Source organism: Ambystoma mexicanum, chromosome 11 (genome assembly GCF_040938575.1).
Source record: "Ambystoma mexicanum isolate Mex_15411 chromosome 11, UKY_AmexF1_1, whole genome shotgun sequence".
NCBI classification, from domain to species: domain Eukaryota; kingdom Metazoa; phylum Chordata; class Amphibia; order Caudata; family Ambystomatidae; genus Ambystoma; species Ambystoma mexicanum.
The window spans coordinates 569,649,916-569,670,632 of record NC_090934.1 but is presented as its reverse complement, the minus strand read 5'-3'; the positions used below and the strand labels follow the sequence as shown (position 1 = coordinate 569,670,632).

At 37.7% G+C, this 20,717-nt stretch overlaps 1 protein-coding gene across 6 annotated transcripts in view; it reads right to left on the bottom strand.

The window, feature by feature from the left end:
• The window catches only part of SHANK2 (SH3 and multiple ankyrin repeat domains 2), a 4,166,579-nt gene that overhangs the window by 2,422,362 nt on the left and 1,723,500 nt on the right, over positions 1 to 20,717 (bottom strand). The gene's annotated exons all lie outside the window — the stretch shown is intronic.

Genomic DNA, 20,717 nt, shown 5'->3' with positions numbered 1-20,717 from the left:
CGTGGTAATGGTCCTAAGGCGCGTGCGAACCAAGTCACCTGCAATGAGTGCAAAATGGTACTCATTCGTGGGAGGCATGGTTCATACAGCTTTGGGACAACTACCATGAAGCGACACCTAAAGTCATTCGACTCGGGGGCCGTTCGCAAAGTTGTACCTTGCGAGGAGCGTAGCAGGTTGACTTCCTCTACTTCATCCTCTGTTTCCGATCCTGTCACCACAAGGAACACTCCTGTGGGACAGCGTATTCCTCAAGCTGCCTCACAGGCCATATGCAATGCTGATGACCCTTACCTTTCGAGGGTCACAGTTGTGTGTATGTACTGCGACGCAGTAATGTGCATGGGGGAGAGACTTCGTAGTGCTTTTGAGGCTATCGTTTCAGAGCACGAAAAATTCTGCTCACTACCCAAGTGAAACCCACTCTACATCTTCCTCTCTCCGCTCGCACTTTCTTATCCCCGTGGTTGGTGTCCTCCCCTTACCCTCCTTTCCCCTCCTCTCCTAGTGTGTCTTGTATAAAAAAACAAAAAAAATTGTAAACGACAAAAATCAAAAAAAATAAGGCTCTTTTCAGAGCCGCCTTTTACAGTTAAAAAATAGAAGTGAAAATAAATGAAGCAGGACTCTGTGTATTTTTTAGAAGTCCGCGGACAGTCCGCGGACATCTAAAATTTTGGGGTGCTACCCTATCATAACCATTGCAGTTTTATCTGGAAGAAAGTGGTGGCTCTGAAAAGAGCATTTTGGTGGTGTTTATTTGTGTTTGAAAAATTTGAAATGCTCAACACCTACTATAAAATGGATGCTGTAATTCCAGAAAAGGTTGTGAAAAGAGGACATGCCAACATCTCTTAGAAAGCCACAAACAGCCTTATTGACATTGCACCTTGCTTTCTCCATTGTGGACCAAATGAAGAAGAATGAAGCCACATTTGTCTCTGCACAATCTGTGAAAAAATTACTTGAGAATTTGGAAACATGTCCATGACCTTCCCAAGTCCTTCTTTCATTGCAAATTGCAAAGAAATTCCAGACAAATGTCCTAAACTGTTCCCTCCACAATGAATTACAATTATGTCTGGCTTTTGCTCTGTCTCCAAAGTAGCATAGAGAGGTAGCAAGTCCAACCACTTCATTCCATGTACTCCATGCCAGCGCACTTCCACATGTGGGAATCTACAGCTACTCCACAGCTTTCTGCATGCACCTTCAACCAATGTATCCACAAGTCTCCCAAAATCCAAACAATCTGTTTTTTGAAACACACAGCCATAGCTATCTCTTCTTCTCTCAGCAAAAAGAGTATCTGAGAAACTCTCTCCTGGCACAACACACCCACTAAACTTTCCTGACCAATCCCTTTCTCTGCTCATTCTCATTTGCATGGCTCCCCAACCCAAAAATCCCCGGATGTAACACCCGATGTCCGCGAACTACCGCTATGTCCGCGGACATATCGTAACATGAACAGTCCTTCTACTATTTCCTTTTCACTTTCTGTGCCATTCCCTCATTGGATATAGCTAAGAAGTCACATGAACATCCACCAATCACATCCAAGACCTCTACATCTAACTGCATCATCATAGATCACCACTTTAAATGTACTGTTAATCTCTCTGAGTACAAGTGTCATATCATTGGATTCAAGATTTCTACTTGCAGATGCACACATTTCCATATACATGAACACAAACTACAGGTATGCATATTTTCTATATAGTACATGTACAATGTGTATAGATTCATATAAACAGATTAACTGACTTTTAGCTTGTATAATCTATAAAATGAATTTACTGTCATTTTTTCCATCTCCTAAAATCAACTCTCACTTCCAAACCTATCTGCTATTTAATTTCTTTTTACACACACATTTTCAAAGCATGTTGAACTAACATATTTAAAGTACAATATGAAGAGTTAACATACTCAAACAAAATTTCATGCACACCGTATGTTCAAACATCAAACAACAATACTTATATTTATATACTGCACAAGCAGCCCATGGCATTGAGGCGCTGTTACTTACAAGAGCTTAGTTACAGAAATAGTGGTATTCAGTGGTACATTATGAATTCCACAGGGCATACAAATGATATTTTGGTTGGTACAGTTAGTCATTACAATACAGTTTATGCATTAAGAACATATCATATGTATTCAACTGGTGTGATGCATTTTATGTGAATTTCATGATTTTGAGGAAGGTGCTGAGGGTCAATGTCAATTAAAAAAATCAATGTCTAAATTAAAAACAATGCTATATACAAACAAAATTCCTTATTTGTTTTCTTTACAATTGCAGTGAAACCATTCTCCTGAAAAGAAGCAGCCGAATTTGAAGTACAAAGAACAACTAAGAAGAAACCTGCTCATTTAAAAAAAAAAGTAAGTTGAATACCACCATACTATTTGTACTATTATTCAAAGACACTGTAATGTTAATTCATGCTATTTCTGTGTCTAAAAATAGAGATTGTGCACCATTCTGTCTACAAATCCCCATTTCTTAAACAGAGATTTACAGGCAGAATGACACACAATTTCTTAGTTTTCAACACACAAATAACCCAACTGAACCCCTAGAATGTTCATATTATAGAACAAACAACTGTTTTAATTGTATACTATTAGATTTACTATTTCTACTTCTTCACACCACCAGCTTACTTTCTACTATCATCTGAACCCCAGTTTAGTAGCACATAAATTCAAGAATAGCCATCCCAACTAGTTGTAGTTGCCCAATGCACAATCACACACCATTACATACATCTTTATTATCTTACTCACACACTCATGCAAACAGCACACATACATTAAGAACACCTCAACCCATACCTTCTTTATTTTCTTCAACAGACCCTAAAGAATGCCTACCAAAAATCAAGTCCGTAGAAAGCAACGCAGAAACAGAGCAAATGAAAATAGAAGTGTCCAAATCAAGCATCCATCTCTAGCAGAATTTGTAAAAAAAGTTAAAACAAAACAGCTAATACAGTCATTTAGCGAAACAAAACAAACTTCAAGTACAGAAACTTTGCCTCCTCTATCAAAATGTAAAACAAACCACAAAACAATTAACAGAAAATCAGCTACCACTACAGATGAAACTGCTCCTATAAATCTTGATATAGTGCAAACTAAGCATACCAAAAAAAGTATTTTAGCAAAAATGTTCCATCACAGAGTCCTGCAAAATCTTATAAAAACAGGAGAGAAATCACACTCAACCCTTAAAACTTATCGTAGGAAATTAATCTTAGAAGCATTGATAGACAGTGCAATCCTTCTCAAAAGAAACTTAATTTATTTTAGTGTTAAACGAAATAAAACCACTAACAAAACTAATGACTAAATTACAAAAAAGACTTCTAAATAAACAAAATGTCAACAGAAATAACTTCTTAAGTATCTGTGGAGGTGAATGGAGTCACACTACGACCACAGAACCATGCTTTAATGAAGAAGCATACAAACAAAAGCAAACAAATACAATTGCCATACATAGCAGTGGACGAGGTTATGAATAAGTTAATAAATAATACCATAATGGAACAAGAAATACTACTTACAAAAATATCCCCAGAAAACTTAGAATTGCCTCTCCATTCAACTGAATCAGAACGTCTAGTATACAAATGGCCATGCACGTCAATGTGGAACATTCCCAACAAATCCTTCAAGTCTTTACGCCAATTCCTCAATCAATATGTGAAAGACAAAGACAAAATGAAAATTAAACTACTGCAAAATATAGATACATGTCCAGTGCACAAGTACACAGGACTACAAGGACATTCATTGGCCTGCATTTCAGGACCTACTTGCAAAACCACCTTCCATTATATCAAAATGATATCAACACATCATTCAACTATAAGAAATCTAGTCTATAAACTGTACTATGCTACAAGTCCTGCTTTAGCACTAGTCAATTTAAATAACATTCTTATACATGGTACAGCAAAAGACCTACTTGAAGAAATCGACTATATCCAGAAAAAATATTTTGCAAGTGAAAGCCACTACAGAATGAAAAAGCTTTAAAGCAAATTAGCAACAATTCTATGCATGGCAACCTTCTACTGCACACATACAAAAAAGAAATACTGAAATTTAAAAGTACATCTGCTGAAATACCAAACCATGTGTGTGTATGTTGCCATAGAACTTTCTATAAAAGTAACACAAAAACTGTAGACCTAACATATAAAATAGAAAACAATGAAGATTCTAAATGGTTTGAATTAGCTCTCTACCTTATAGCAGAAAACAAATATGAAATAACTGACCTCTTAATACTTTGCAGTTACTGCACTACAAAACTTGACAACAACCAAACTCCTTCATGTGGTATCACAAATAATTTGGAATTATATCCACTACCAAAACCCCTACAACAACTCAATTTATATGAGAGCATCATAATTCAAACAGTGCACCCCTTTCAAGCAATAATACGCCTTCAACCAAAAACAGCAAAATTACCTCCCTCTGAATTAGTGAAAGGTATTTGTGGAAAAGTAGTGTATTTACCATTAGATCTAAAAGAAAATTTGCACACTCTAGGAGTGCAACGTCCAATGAATCAATCTTTAATTATCTTAGTAAATGGTGTACCTACAAAAGACAAAAAAATTTGGCAACAACTGGTAGATTTACATAAAGTTAGACAAGCTTTGCAATATCTAAAAGACAATAATGATTACTACAAAGAAATTAATATTGAAGAAAACTTGAAGGATACCACTGAAATAATTCAAGAGACACAAGAAGCTGGTCAATTTGAGCTCCTAGATCCTGCTACAATATCCATTACTTTAGACCATTATACAATTCACCCATTGCATTCTAATGACACCGTAGAAGATGCACTAGAAACGTACCAAATGCGTCAAACAAAAGGATCACCAATCAGCATATGGGAAAAAAGTATAGAAGCACGTGCTTTTCCTCTACTTTTTCCAACTGGCAAAGGAGGAAGGTACGATGATAGACCTATTCAAATAACAGCATCAGAATATCGCTCATTACGGATGTATTCTGAAGATCCCAGATTTAGACAAAATGTGGAATACATATTCCACTTACTCTTTGAAAGTGAACTAGCAACTTTATGTTATGGAGTTGCACACACATTAAAATCAGGATCCCACTTTCAAAATATGTCAGCTAGACAATTATTATTAAAAGTGCAACAAAAAGATGAGGATTTACAATAAAATATTACAAATTTATTAGCAAATATGCGTGGTACTAAAGAATACTGGTTTCGACATCACGGAGATGTACGTTGTATGATAAGAAACCTTGGCCCACCCACTTGGTTTGTTACATTAAGTTGTGCAGAATATGCATGGGAAGATTTACATGATTTCCTACGCATATCAAACAAAAACAAAACAAACATATATATATATAAAACACCTGGAGAACTTTGTCCTCTAGATCCTGTTAATGTATCAAGATATTTTCACCATCGCTTCATTGCTATGCTACACTTTATTTGTAATAAAACTGCTCCTCCCCTTGAAGAAGTGCAACACTTCTTTTGGAGAAAAGAATACCAAGCCAGAGGAGCACCACATATCCACATGCTTTTATGGATTAAAGATGCTCCTAAATTTGGTCAAGACAGTGACACCACTGTTTTACAGTTTATTGAAAAATATGTCACTTGTCAAATTCCATCAGAAGCAACAAATAGTGATCTCCAAGCACAAATTTTACAATTTCAAAGACACAAATGTGACAAGTATTGTCATCGCAAATACAAAAACAAAGGGAAATACTACACCAAATGCCGCTTTGGTTTCCCTAGACCGGTTACAAAAACAGGTCAAGTGAACAGCTTCATGTCTTCAGTTAGACATAGTGTTAAAGGCAAATCACCTAAAAATACATATTACATAAAAAGAACAGAAGAAGAAACATATATAAATGATTACAATGCAATCATTGCCCACTTATGGAATGCAAACATAGTTGTACAGTACATTGCAAACAATTCCACTGCAGTTGCCCTATATGTTACAGCATACTTAACCAAAGCAGAAACAACAGAGCTACAAGACCTCTGGAATGACCTGTCATCAGACAAAACACTGTCCCAAAAATTATACAGCTTGGGCATAAAAATGCTCTCCCATAGAGAATGTGGCTCCTATGAAGCAGCAGATCGTTTAACTGTTACTGCTTTGTATGGAAAATCTGAAAATATAGTATGACTAAGTCTCGGTCCTGCTAAATCTAGAAAAAGAGTTCTAAAATCATACGAAGATATAGAAACAATAGCCAAACATGATCCCAACAGCCAAGACATTTTAAAAAACAATTTGCTGAACACATACTACCCAAACAGAAGTACCACTTTGGAAACCATGTGCCTATGCCACATAGCCCAAAACTTCACATACAAAAATGATATAAAACCCGATGAAAAAAAAGGTAAATACAGAGTGTCAAATTGTGAAGGCAACTTAGTAAAACTCACCAAACCAAATTTAATTAATCATATCAAATTGTCATTAAAGACTCCTCAACATAAAGAACTATATTACATGTCCCTGCTACAACTCTTTAAACAATGGAGAAACGAAGAAGAAATACTAGATAACTATGACTCCTTTGAAGATGCTTTCAAAGCAAATGAAAGCACTATAACTGATGTAAACTTTACACAGTACTAAACAATGTTGCACAATGAACAGCAACACAAAGAAGAACTGCAGGTCCAACTAGATAAGGACACTCCTGACAGTAGTCAACCTTCTGTAACAGGAAGCCAAGAACCACTGGGAGATCCACTAATAACACATGAGGCAGAATTAGCTATGACAGAAGTAGAAAACACCATGTGTCTGTATGAAGATAAAGAAGACTTAACTATACTACAATCAAAACTAAACAATGAACAACGTAGCATTTTTGTAGAAGTAACAGAAGAAATTGCACATGGTGTACAACATGAAACAAAAGAATGCACCTGCCAAAATTACAAACCTATACTACCATATGTCAGTGGTGAAGCTGGTTCTGGCAAAACATTCTTAATCAAAATCATCAGTAAATTCCTTCAATAATTGACAAACAACAAACTGTCAGCTGTTGTCACTGCCCCCACAGGTTTAACTGCCTACAACATATGTGGTGTCACTTTACACCGATTACTACTCCTGCCAGTAGAACACCAAAATAAATTTGACTATTACAAACTTTCTACAGAAGCTGCAATGAAACTACTCAGAGTATTAAAACAAATGAAAATGCTACTAATAGATGAATTGAGCATGGTCTCCAACCTAATGTTGGCCTTGATTCACCTCAGATTACAAGAAGTACTCAAAACAAACTACGAAGAGCTCTTTGGAGGAAAACACATTATTGTTTTCGGAGATCTTCTTCAATTAACACCAGTGAAAGGTGAGCCTATTTTTAAAACCTTAGGACACAAACTCTGCTGTAAAACTGTTGGCAGCAGTGGAAATGTCAACCTTTGGCAACATTTCCAATACAGAGAATTAACACAAAATATGCGGCAATCTGCAGATCTCCCTGATGCCAACATCTTAAAAAGTATTACAGTTGGTATATTATCTCAAGAAGCACAAACAATATTGAAAACCTGGCACATTCATGCACTTTATGGCCATTATGCATGTACTATGGATGTTATGGAACAATTATCCCTCAAAAATGTAAATTGTATGGCCTTAATGCCAACTCTTGCAAGCTGTTTCAAATTCAATGAGACAATGTTAAAAAAAGAAATGCAACCGATAATGGAAATTAGCGCCACAGACAAACTAGACATACATGGTATGACACTACCCATGTGTGAACAAGCCACAACAAGACTAAATAGTTTAGAAAATTCGATCTCCAACACAGCTGGATTGGAAAAAATATTAAAGTTATCCTTAAATTGCAGAGTAATGCTTAAAAGTAACCTTGACGTGGATCAAGGACTAGTTAATGGAGCACTGGGTACAGTTGTTGGCTTTCAAACATACCCACGTGACAACAACATTCAGTTTGTCAATATTCTCTTTGACAAACTTTCAGAAGTGAAAAGCATAGGACCCTCAACAGCTCAATTCCTTCTCTTCAAAGTCATGTATGTACGAAGAGAACAATTTTCTCTAACTCTTGCATGCGCAGTCACCATTCATAAATCACAAGGTCTTACCCTAGACAAAGCATTGATAGACATTGGTAGCACAGAATTTAAAGAAGGCATGAGCTACGTAGCACTATCACGCTTACGTACACTTGACAGTCTATTTCTAATCAACTTTGATGCAGGTAAAGTAAACGCTGATATTAATTGCATTTTAGAATACACTAGACTGCGTTCACTATACACCCCCATCTAAAAACATATCCTATTCCACAAAAAGTAAAATGTTCGAAAAGAAAACTAAATCAAACAGAAATGCAACAGGATGTCACTGCAAATCCTCCAAAGAGATTAAAAGAAACTAATAGTTCATCAAGTACCACAATCAAAAAATAACCTGTTAGGGAAAGTAAACCAGGTACTTCTTCAAATAAGGAAGACAAACTCAAAAAAAGCACTCAGATACAGAACTATCTGGTCCATTTAAACTTTCAAATGTAAATGGTGTAAGTTGCTACGCAAATGTAGTAATGAATATTCTATTTCAATTACCACTAATAGTTGACAACATTTAATTATACAGTACAGACCAATTGTGTTTGAAAATGTTAGTACTTCATAGAAACACAACAAATAATCCTGACAACACGTATAGTGTTTATAGAATAAGACAACAATTGGACTACTGTGCTGGAATGGTGAAATTCACTATAAACTCACAGGAAGATCCACAAGAATTTCTAATGTACTTACTAAAAGTACTGGAAAACAAAAACATACCTATAAATGAAATTGTCCAGATTTCATACATGTGGAAACATACATGCACTCTGTGCAACAATGTAACACAAGAACAAATCCCCAATGAGCGCCTTGTGTATGTATCAATACTTAATTGTGAATCCGTTCCATTTCAGCAACTTGTGCAAAATGCAAACCATGGTAGATTATGTACTACCTGCAATTCAGATAATCGCTCCACCTTACTAATACAAACATATAGCAAATACGTAATACTAATGCTTCTACGTTAGAATGCAAATGGTACCAAAAACAACTGCAAGCTGACTGGATTCACACATGGTCAAGTATCACTTGGTAAAAAAACCTTCACAACAATAGGTATAATCTACCACGCAGGAGCCACAACCAATGCAGGTCACTATAATGCATAAATAAAAAAGAATTGTGGATGGTTCAAATGTAATGATAGTACCATTACTCTAAAGCAGAGATTACTTGCAAATCTTACAAACGCTTATTTAATCTTCTTAAAACCAAAATTTATAAACTAAACTGTACTTAAACATTAACTAAACTTTTATTAGAAAACTATAAACTGTTACAATATGCCAACAGCTATATAACTGCCCCAAGATTCTACAAAAACTAAACAGATAAATAAATACCACTACATTATATCAAAATATAAACAGTTAGAATACGCCAACTGGTATCTAACTACCCCAAGATTTTCAATAACCAAACAGATAAATCAATACCACTACATTATAACAAAAAATAGACAGTTAGAATATGCCAAATGTTATCTAACTACCCCAAAATTTTACAATATCCGAACAGATAAATCAATACCACTTCATTATAATTTCTTAAAACCAAAATGTATTAACTACACTGTACTTAAACATTAACTAAACTTCTATTAGAAAACTATAAACTGTTACAATATTACAACAACTACATAACTGCCCCAAGATTGTACAACAACTAAACAGATAAATGAATACCACTAAATTATATAAAAGAATAAACAGTTAGAATACGCCAACTGGTATCTAACTACCCAAAGACTTTCAATAACCAAACAGATAAATCAATACCACTACATTATAACAAAAAATAGACAGTTAGAATACGCCAAATGGTATCTAACTAACCCAAAATATTACAATATTCAAATAGATAAATCAATACCACTTCATTATAACAAAAATAGACTGTTAGAATATGTCAACAGGTATCTAACTGCTCCGAAAATCTGCAACAAGCCAATATATAAAGCATTAGACAGAAACAACAAGTGTTCCCGAAAATATGACGCGTTTCACGCTCTTCACCGTCCAATCAACAAACATGTTGCATGTCCACGGACAGGACGCAAGCCGATTGGCCAATCAGGACACCGTCCGCGGACAGAAGAGGGAAGTGTGTCCGCGGACCGAACATAGATATCACTAATTTTTTGTGACCTACTTTTTGGTCATTTTTTTAAAACTACTGGACGGATTTTCACCAAATTTGCAAAAGCACGCTTTCGGGACCAAGCCGCTGCTCATGGTCCAAATTTGGTGAAAATCCGTCCAGCGGTTTGGGCTGTAGGCGTGAGCAAAGTTTTTTTTTCCCCATTCATTATATGGGAAAAAAATAAGTTTTGGAACCCCCCCCTATAGCATTGCCCCCCCTGGACCAAACCTCACCGAACTTTGCAAAAAAATTCAGAGTGACCCATATACTTTTCTTTTACAAAGTTTGGTGAGGATTCGTCCAGGGGGAGTGAAGTTATAAACCACCCAAAAAGGGCTCTTCCTATGGAAACAGCAACTTAACCATAACTACACAGCCACTACCGCTACTGAACATGGACCCAACAGCAGAAATTAATGATAAACTCTTTGCGTTATTGATCAAATGAAAGGGAAAAGGTCTATTGGAAGAAGACATAAGTAAATATCTGCATCCAAAGTTTCCAATGATGCCCACAATTTACTTCTTGACAAAAGTTCACAAAAATAAAACAAGACCACAGGGGAGACCTATAGTAACTTTATGTGAGGCACTGCTTGAGAATGTGTCCAAACTAGTAGATGAAACTTTGATAAAATGTGTCACCAGCCTACCGTCATATCTACAAGACACAAAGGATTTCCTTAATAAAATAGACGGTATACCCTGGGAAAAGACCTACCTACTAGCCACATTGGACGTTGTCTCTCTGTATACTTCTATCAGACATACAGATGGACTAAAGTCCTGTGAGTATTTTTTGAAAACCAGATCATTGAACTATTTGGAGCACAGTAAAATGATTCTAGAGATGATCAGCCTCTGTTTAACAAACAATAGCTTTTTATTTGACAACAACTTCTACACCCAGTTACAAGGTACAGCCATGGGCACAACGTTTGCTCCATCATACGCAAATCTAATGATGGGGTGGTGGGAGAAGTTTGCAGTATGGGTCCCCTCAAACAGTCATCAAACGGATAAAGTGGTCTTATGGCTGCGTTACATTGATGACTTATTCGTAATCTGGGATGGACCCATAAATGAATGGTTGGAGTTTGTTGAGTCACTAAACATAAATGAATACAATCTTCAGTTTACTGAGTGTCATAGTAAGACCACTATTGTCTATTTAGATATACTTGTAAAGGTGGCACAAGATGTTTTAGTGACTGAACTGTACCAAAAACCAACAAGCTCCAACACCCCACTCCATGCTAAAAGTGACCATCCCACAGCATTAAAGTGGAGCATCCCATATGGAGAGTTTATCCGCATCAGATGGAATTGTTCCCAATTGGAAACCTATGACAAGGAATGTAGAACAATGACCCTGAGGTTCCGACAAAGAGGCTATCCAAAAAAAGTGTTGGAGAGAGCGTATCTCAAAGCACGACAAACAATCGCTCTACTTTACTAATGCCTAAGGTTCAAAGTGAACAGGAAATGGAAGAAATGGAGACACGACTTATCTTGACATTTAATAAAGCCTCTAAGCACATTCGCCATATAATACATAAACATTGGCATGTTCTTAAACAAGATGAGCATTTGGCGCGCACCTTGGGCGCCAATATAAACATTACTTACAGACGTTCCACTTCTTGAAAGATGGGCTAGTATTGAGTTATATGAGTCCCAGAATTACAACAGCAGCCCCCAGATGGCTAAATGCAAATCCAGAAGGCTTTCATAAATGTACAAAGTGTAAGGCATGCAAGTTCGCAAAAACATCAAAAACTACCATCACCCTGTATTAAACAAGAATGTGATCATTAAATCCAGGATCACATGCGAAACAGAGTATGTTGTGTATGTCCTTATCTGCCCGTGCAACAAGAGGTATGTTGGGAGCCCTATCGGCAAGTTGAAACTAAGGATTTTACAACATATAAGAGCAATTAAAAATGTCGATCCAACATACCCCATGGCTCTACATTTCCAAGAAAAGCACGGAGGGAAACTTGAAGGCTTTAGGTATTTTGGTGTACATATGATTCCTAAAACAGCAATGGGAGGCAATCGGGAACGCATTTTGAGGCAAATGGAAACTAGATATCTTAGACTTTGAAACCAAAAAAAACCTCAGAGCCACAACTTAGATGAATAACTATATACCTTTTTAGGAACTTAATTTGTCCTGAAAGCTTCTCAAGTAATTTTATGTACGGACTTTTAAGAGGATCCCCGTTTCCAACATGTTTGTTTCTAGTTCCAATTTCTTCCATAATTAGTGTTTTTATTGATTTTTATTGATTTGTTTCCTCTTTCTGTAACACAAATTGTATTCTTGTATCAATGCTAATGCTCTCTGTTGCAATGGGTAGTTTGCTTGCACCGTTTTTAGGATACTTGTTTTTCAAAAGCATTAAGGTTAGAAGGTCTATTAATTCAATATTTTGTTGTCGCATAGAGAATTGAATGCACTTTAGACCCTAGTATATATATATATATATATATATATATATATATATATATATATATATATATATATATATATAGAAAAAAATGTTCCCTTATGCTATTTTTTGATAGTTTTTCATACTTCTTCTTTTTATCGGGGTGATCAACAAACTTTTTGTTGTAATATTAACTAACACAGGAAAATATATAGTCGCATGCACACCTAATTATTTTTGGTTTGGTAACATCAATTGCAGTCTTCCCTGTATTTAAGGTTTTTAGAAGAATAGGCAACCAATCTTATGGACGTTTAGAATTGATAACCTTTGCTGTAATCAATGACGTGTATTTTTTTAAGTATAGAATTTTTATGCACTAAGCACTTTATTTATTCCAAAATTGGAAAAATATTAGGAGGTCGTTAACTGCACGTTGCACTTTAACAACCGTGAGTTGTACTCTGTGGCTGATAACTGCACCTAGCATTTTAACAGTATTTTACTGTAAATTGCATGTTTTGCACAGTGAGCAAGAGACCAGTAGCTGTATTTGAATAGGCATTCTTCATATATATGGAGTTTAGTCAACAAAGATCTTGTGCACTATGCATGAAAAAAAATCAAAATTGACCATCATGCATTTTCTTAATACACATGTATTTTAGTTATCAAAGACCATGTGCTGTATGCACAGATTTTTAAATCAAGCACTGGTTCGCTAATAATAAGAAACATCGAACACCAAGAGCCTTTTATTTTGTAATATTTTATATGCTTAATGTATAGATCAGCGATGTGTTAATGGTTCAGTTTATTTAAACCAACACGTTTCAAAGCAAATACTTACAAGAAGTTTAAAATACGGCAAAAAGATTTTAGGTTAACTTATTTTGTTGTCATGCTTAATTTGCAAGCATGTCCTTGCTTGGATGTTCAGGTTGTTCAAAGTTTCTAAACCCAATCAAAGATGGTGGACCTTAACACAAGACCACAAAGAACTGTTTGCGACTCTATTTGTTACAACCATAGAGACTATGCTAGTATAAGTAGTCCCTCCTTTGTGTTTGTCACCCCTAACGTGAGCAAACGTGTCGTTTTTCGTGTTATTTTTGTCTGTCCTGGACATTTTATTTATTAAAGTATATTTCTTTGCTGATAATTCCACGGTCTGCTGCCTCAGTGTTTTGCATGGATTTTCGTATGCAAGACTGCTTCCTGGAGTGCCATCCATCTTGGTAAAGATATATATATATATATATATATATATATATATATATATATATATATATATATATATATATATGGCTACCCCACGAAAGTGGGATGTGATGAGGAACCCTATGTGTGTATACCCAACCTGGCATACTAGGAAGTCTACTGTCTTGTGCTAAATGCATCTCTTGTAAATAGATAATGTTTGTCCCATGGTTCCCAGCATAATTAGCAATAAGCCAAGCCTTTTGTGGTTTGTAATATATTCCATGTCAGTAGTGAAATATTATATCCCATTTTGCATCCATTGTCGATGTCATGGTACGTCAATAACATAGTATTCCCACTCAGTACACCATATAAGCTAATCAGCGCTTTGCCATGACCGTCTAGTAACATGCATGTCCCTGGTTTTGTAATGAGAACGGTCTCCACAATACAAATGCTGCCTCCCATTTCCCCCCCAAATACCCCCAACCCTCCCACACCAAAACCACAAACATACCGCCTATACAACAAAAATCACAAAAGCAACAACAACAAACAACACCCGGGATAGCCACGGGAACAGGGAGTCGTAGGTGGCCGACTGGCTCTGGAGGTGACGGGCTCAACTCCAATCATTGCCTGGCCAATTCGAGGTGATCTTAGCTACGACCAAGGGAGATTGCATCCCTTCACGATGATAGCTGTCATAGCAAGCTCAGATCTCAACCGACAATTCTCACATTACAGCTGGTAGAATGTCATCAAGGTGAGTGGTGTGGGGAGCTCCAAGTATCAGGCAATTCTTGCGCAAAGCATTCTGCGGCCTCGGGTGACATGAAAAATATGGTTTTGAATTTGTGCATCACTCGAAGTTTAGCTGGGTATATCATCGTATCGAATATGCTTCCTTTTCAGGATATTTTTAACAGTGTGGAAGGTCTTCCTCTGTTCTTGCATATGTGGACTAAAGTCAGGGAACAAGCAAATCATTGAAGAGCCCCACCGAATTTCACCTTTTTATCTCAGAGTTCTGAGTAACACATCCGTGTCACAGTAATTGAAGATTTATACAATAATGGGTCATCCCGGAGCTCCAGGAGGTGGTCTGGCAGCCAGGGAGCAGTGTGCTCGTACCACCAGGAACATATTTGATAATGAGGGATTGGCAAGTGTCTCCAGAAGTAGCTTCTCCACAAACTTTTCGATATTATCAATAGGAGTGGACTCGGGACATCAAGGATGCACACATTATTAAATCTCAATTTCCCTTCCAAGTTGTCATTCTTGGTTGCTATTTTCTTAACTGTTTGTTGGAGGAGAGTGACCTTTGTTTCTCCTTTGTTCCAATTTGGTCATACGGCCGCACAATTTGACAATCTGCACAGCCGAGACATCGACTTTGCAGGTAAGTGCATCAATTTTCATACCAGACTGTCTGTGCAGTTTTTAAGTGCCAGCAGAGTTTGATTGAGCATTGAAACATCTAGTTAGGAGGGGTCAGGAATGTTGAATTGCAATGGTGCGGCCGCATCATGTCTGGCAAATTAGTCTATCTTAGCCTGTTTCTTGGTATTCACCATAGTACTCGCTGTATCCGTGGGTCTGAATGTGAATGAGCCCGCTATCAAGGGCACTGTATCGTGGAACACCTTGCCAGCTGTGGGAGTATGTAAGCTCTCTACACCAAGTTTGTGAAATTGTTAAGGATAATGTTAAAGGACATTTTTTTCACGCACTATCACCACTAGATCGGTCCCCTGGTGCTCTGGCACTCTGGTGGACCAATGTTAATACTTCCAATCAGGGTTAGGTCTCTCCCTCACCCTTCCTGTTGCAGCACAGCAGTCTAATAGGAGTACCAACACTTCACTTCTCAAATGTACATTCAAAATTATCCTGCAGATCTTTCCCGATGATCAACATTAACTAGGGCGCCGAACTTCTAATGGAGGCAATGTAGAACTACCGCTGTTGCAACACTGCACATATATTCTTGCATTATATTCACATTTGGTCTCTCCAACAAGAGTCCATAGATGCCTCCACCTTGCGGCGAGGGTTCAAGACAGTAACCGTTGTTCACAAATGTGACTGCTATTAGCTAGACCTGTTGGAACCAGACAACAGAAGGGTTTTCCCTGTGCTGGGTTCCAGTATAGTCCACAGCTCCCATCAATGTACACCGCACCGTGCGTGGGAAGAAACAGTCACATGTGGTTGGGATTGCCAAAGCCCCAAGGAGCAGATTGCACTGTCAAAGTCTCATACCAGTGTTGTCACTTCCTACGACACTGCTCCCAAAGGTGTATACCCTCTCATTGCTGCTCCTCACCTAAGTGGTTGCGCGCCCCTGCCATGTTACTTAATGATGCAGTACACCCTACCTCTGCCTTCCATACATATGGGGAAGAAGTGGTGATGGTGCTGCCGGTGATATCAGTTGGAGGCACAGGTGCTCCTGTGCGCCTTTGGTTCCAGGGGCAGTTTCGCTGCTCCACCGCCGATCTGGCTCCCCCCTCATCACACAGCAGTCGGGGTATGTCATTCTGTGCCCAGGCAGCCTCTAGTGGTATGCAGTACTGGGTCTGGAGGAGACTGCCGCTGTAAATGTCTGCACCTCCCGAAGGCCACAGCAAAGGCCCTTGTCATTGTGTTCGCTCCCCTAACACGTCAAGGCTGCCGAGCTAAGATATTACAGCCACAATATGTCTTTAACAGCTCTGGATCGTCAATAGGGTGGGATGTCTCAGAATGAGCATCATGTTTGTCAGGATATCAGAGACCTCACTGGAGCTCTCTCAGGATGCAGCCATTTTGCAGTCGCACAACATCGCCTCCTACTTGGGTCATAATTAATTTCACCTTCAATTTTCCATTCAACCTGCCTGTATTTACCCACACCTACCCTACTGTACAATACCCCCAAAAAAGGGGTTGTCCTTTGGATTCTGGGAAGGAGTTGATATTGGTATGCATGTTAGGTAAATGAAGTGCAATGGTCAGCATCATTTTTGGAAACAAATATTGATGCCTCCAATTTTCTCCCCTCCTAGCAACCTTTATACACATATCCACTTAATCAATACCCAAAATGTATGGTTGTCCTCGCTTAGGTTCTGCGGACACTGTCTCCTTAGTTATACTTCACATTTTGGCATCTTTGATTATTAACAGTATATGTTATGGGCACAGTAAATTGAGAACAACATACATTGTGACACCTTCAACTGTAACCAAATTTAGCGACTTTTATACTTAAATTGCTTTACATTCAATACTGAAAATCAAGAGTGGGCCTCCTTTGGGTTCTGGGGAAAAAATGTCCTTAGCTTTATTTCTCGATTTGTCATGCTTTCCAAGTAAAGTTAAATAGAACCCTCCCAGTAACTTATGAAAATCATGAATTTGATTATGTTCAATTGTCCCCAAACTTGGCAACATTTATACCCATGTACAGCGCTATATAATGCCCAGAGTCCTCTCATTAGCTCTGGGCAAAAGCCATTTTACACTGCTAATGGTAAATGCTATAGTCATTGTAAATTATAAAATCTTGCTTTGTTCCCACATTTGCTAGCATTATTACACACATACCCCTATATTCAATACATGTAACCTAATGTGGGTCTCCTTTTGTTTAGAGGGGCAAAATCATCCTTATTTTTACTCCTCAATTTTTCCTTCTTGTTTGTTAATAGTAAATTCTATGGTCCCACTAAGTTGTGAAATTCATACATTGCAACATAGTCAGTTGCCCCTAGCCTTGATAGTGATCCTAGACATTTGCTCATCTATTCAGAGCCCAAAGTCAATATGCCTGTATATCGAATAATAAAAAGCTAGGTTGGACCTCCACCAAGTTCTGCAGAAATAACCTCCTTCATTGTACTTCCCAAATCGTCATGCTTGAATATAAATTGTAAATGCTATGGTCACAGTAAGTTTAATGTCCAGAAAATTGGCAACATTCATACACATATACGTCCCTATTCAATAGCCAAAAGCCTTAGATGGGTTTTCGTTATAGTATAGGATATTAGCCTCCTTAGTTTCATTTCCCAATTTATCATGTTTGTTTATCAACAGTAAATGCTATGGCCACATGAAGTTGTAAAACCATGAATATCAACACTTGTATGTTTGTTTGTTTGTTTGTTTGTTTGTTTGTTTGTTTGTTTTTTTATTTATTAAGCACGCCAGACCCGAAGTTATCAGGGCGCTGACAGAAATAAGTCATACAGCTTGGTACATAGGTGACATCAGTTTACAAAAGTATCACAAAAGCATCTAATTAAGCAAATAGGCATTATATGTACATACAGTAGACAATGGTAAATAAATACAGACATTCTATGTATAGCAATATGTACAATTATTCACAGGTATGGTCAGGTTCTACAGGTTTATTTATCCTCATTCTCTAAGAGCCAAATGATCAGAATTTGCCTAAGTTTAGTAAAGGTTTGGTCCATTCTGAGTGTGGTAGGTAATGAGTTCCACATTTGAGCTGCTTTGACTGGGAAGGTGGTGGCCCCAATAGTGGATAGTTTAAAGCGAGGCATCTGAAGGCAGTTGGAATTCACTAGTCTTGTGGGTCTAGTAGATGATTTCCTAGAGAATCTTTCTATTAGATATTGTGGTGCTTTTTTGTTAAGGCATTTATCGATAAGGGATGCTGTTTTTAGTCTGATTTTTTCTCATGTGTGGATAGCCACTTGTACTTCCTTCGAGTGTCAGAAATATGTTCTTTCCTAGAGATACTGAGTGCGCTCTAAGGGCGTTATTTTGGAGTATCTGTATGTTGTTAATTATGTATTTGTTTGCTTCAATGTATAGGGCGTTGCAGTAATCTAGGTTGGAAATAATAAGGGCTCTGGCTAGGATCATACAGCTGTTGGATGAGAGGAATTGTTTGCTGGCTCTAATTAATTTGCATGTGTATGCTGTAGAGAAGGCTTGAGTGTTCACCTGTTTAGTGAATGTTAGGGTTGAATCTAAGTAAAAACCTAAAGTTTTTACTTTCTTGACAACCTTAATAAGATTCCCATTGATGATGAACGATGAGTATTCCATGATGATCTAGTGAGAAGAGATGCAGATCCCAGGATGAGAAGTTCTGTTTTGTCATCATTCAGACAGAGGCCATGCGTGGCCATCCATGCCTGAATGATGCTGTATATTCTATTCACCAATGCTAAATACATGCTATAATCCCCAGTAATTGGTACGAGGATCTGGGTATCGTCTGCATAATTAGTGTATGTGCTATCCAGATGGTCCAAATCATCAAACAGGGGCTTGGTGAAAATATTATACAGGATTGGAGAGACACAAGAACCCTGGGGCACCCCGCAAATGATGGGGATAGGGTCTGCAGCTGCAGATGTCGAGTCAACCCTCATGGTTTGGTCACTGAGGAAACATTGTAGCCATGCTATTGCCTCGCTGGAGAAATGGGCAATTGGAATTGAGTCCAAGTGGCTACATAAGACATTATGATCCACTACGTCGAAAGCCGCCGACAGGCCAAGGAGGAGGAGTAATGCAAGTTTACCATTGTCTCTTAATTTGTCTATTTGGGCTTTAAGATCAATGAGTGCTGTTTCTGTGCCACCATGTAATGGCCGGAAACCAGATTGACAGAAGCCTAATAGTCGGTTAGGTTCTAGGAAGTTCTGGATTTGGATATATGTAACATTGTCTAGGATTTCCAACAGGAATGGCATGGAAGTGATGGGCCTGTAGTATGTCGGCATGGAGGGGTCCAACGTTTGCTTCTTAAGGAGTGGTCTGTTTGCTTCTTAAGGAATGGGAGTACCCGGGATTCCTTAAAGTTGCTAGGTATTGTGCCAGATGTAAAAGAGGCAATAATAAACTTTGTAATGAAGGGTGCTAGATCCCTAGCGGCATCCTTGATAAATTGTGCTGGGCATTGATCACCCTTACAATTGGATGGTTTGAGATCTAGTATAACTTTCTCAACCTCTATAATAGAGACTTTGGAGAAGTGAAATTGGGTGACATGTTTGGTTTTAGGCAGTGCCGTTTTGTTAGATGGTATCAAATAAGTTAGTGACACTTTCCTTAGTGATATTTTATTTTGAAGGTTAGAGACTTTGTTGGCTAGTACATGCTGGATATCAGTGCATCATGTTTTGTCTTTGACACAGTTGTCTTGGGATATGATAGGAGTTTCTAATTCTTTTATAATAGTGAAGGGCTCCTTCATACTAGAATTTGTTTGCATAATTCTGTTGTTGTAAGTTTCTTGTTTAGCCAAGAGGATGTCCTTCTTGTACTGGGATGAGATATTGATTAGATTTGCTTTGTTTTCTGTGGTAGGGTGAAGTTTCCAGGCAATTTCGCATTTCCTTTTGTCTAGTCTTATATTTTTTAAGTGAGGAGTAAACCAGTTGTTCAGGTGGCTTTTAAGTTTACTGTTTCTGAGTTTTTGAGGGGCGATAGTATCAAAAGTTGTGTTCATGACTTTGTTATATTTGTCAACTAGGAGGCTAGGATCCATGTTGTCAGGTAAGGAGTTGAGGGTAGGCAAAATACAAGGTAGTAGTTTGTCTGTTGTGATGTTTTTCCTATTTCTAGTAAGTGTGGGAGCGGCCAAAGGTGGCCGTAGGGTGGGTCTTTTAGTTACTAGTGTAAAAGATATCAGGTGGTGGTCTGTCCAGATTTGGAGTGAGATGGAGGTAATGGAGATATTACAATTGTGATCTGCAACCCAA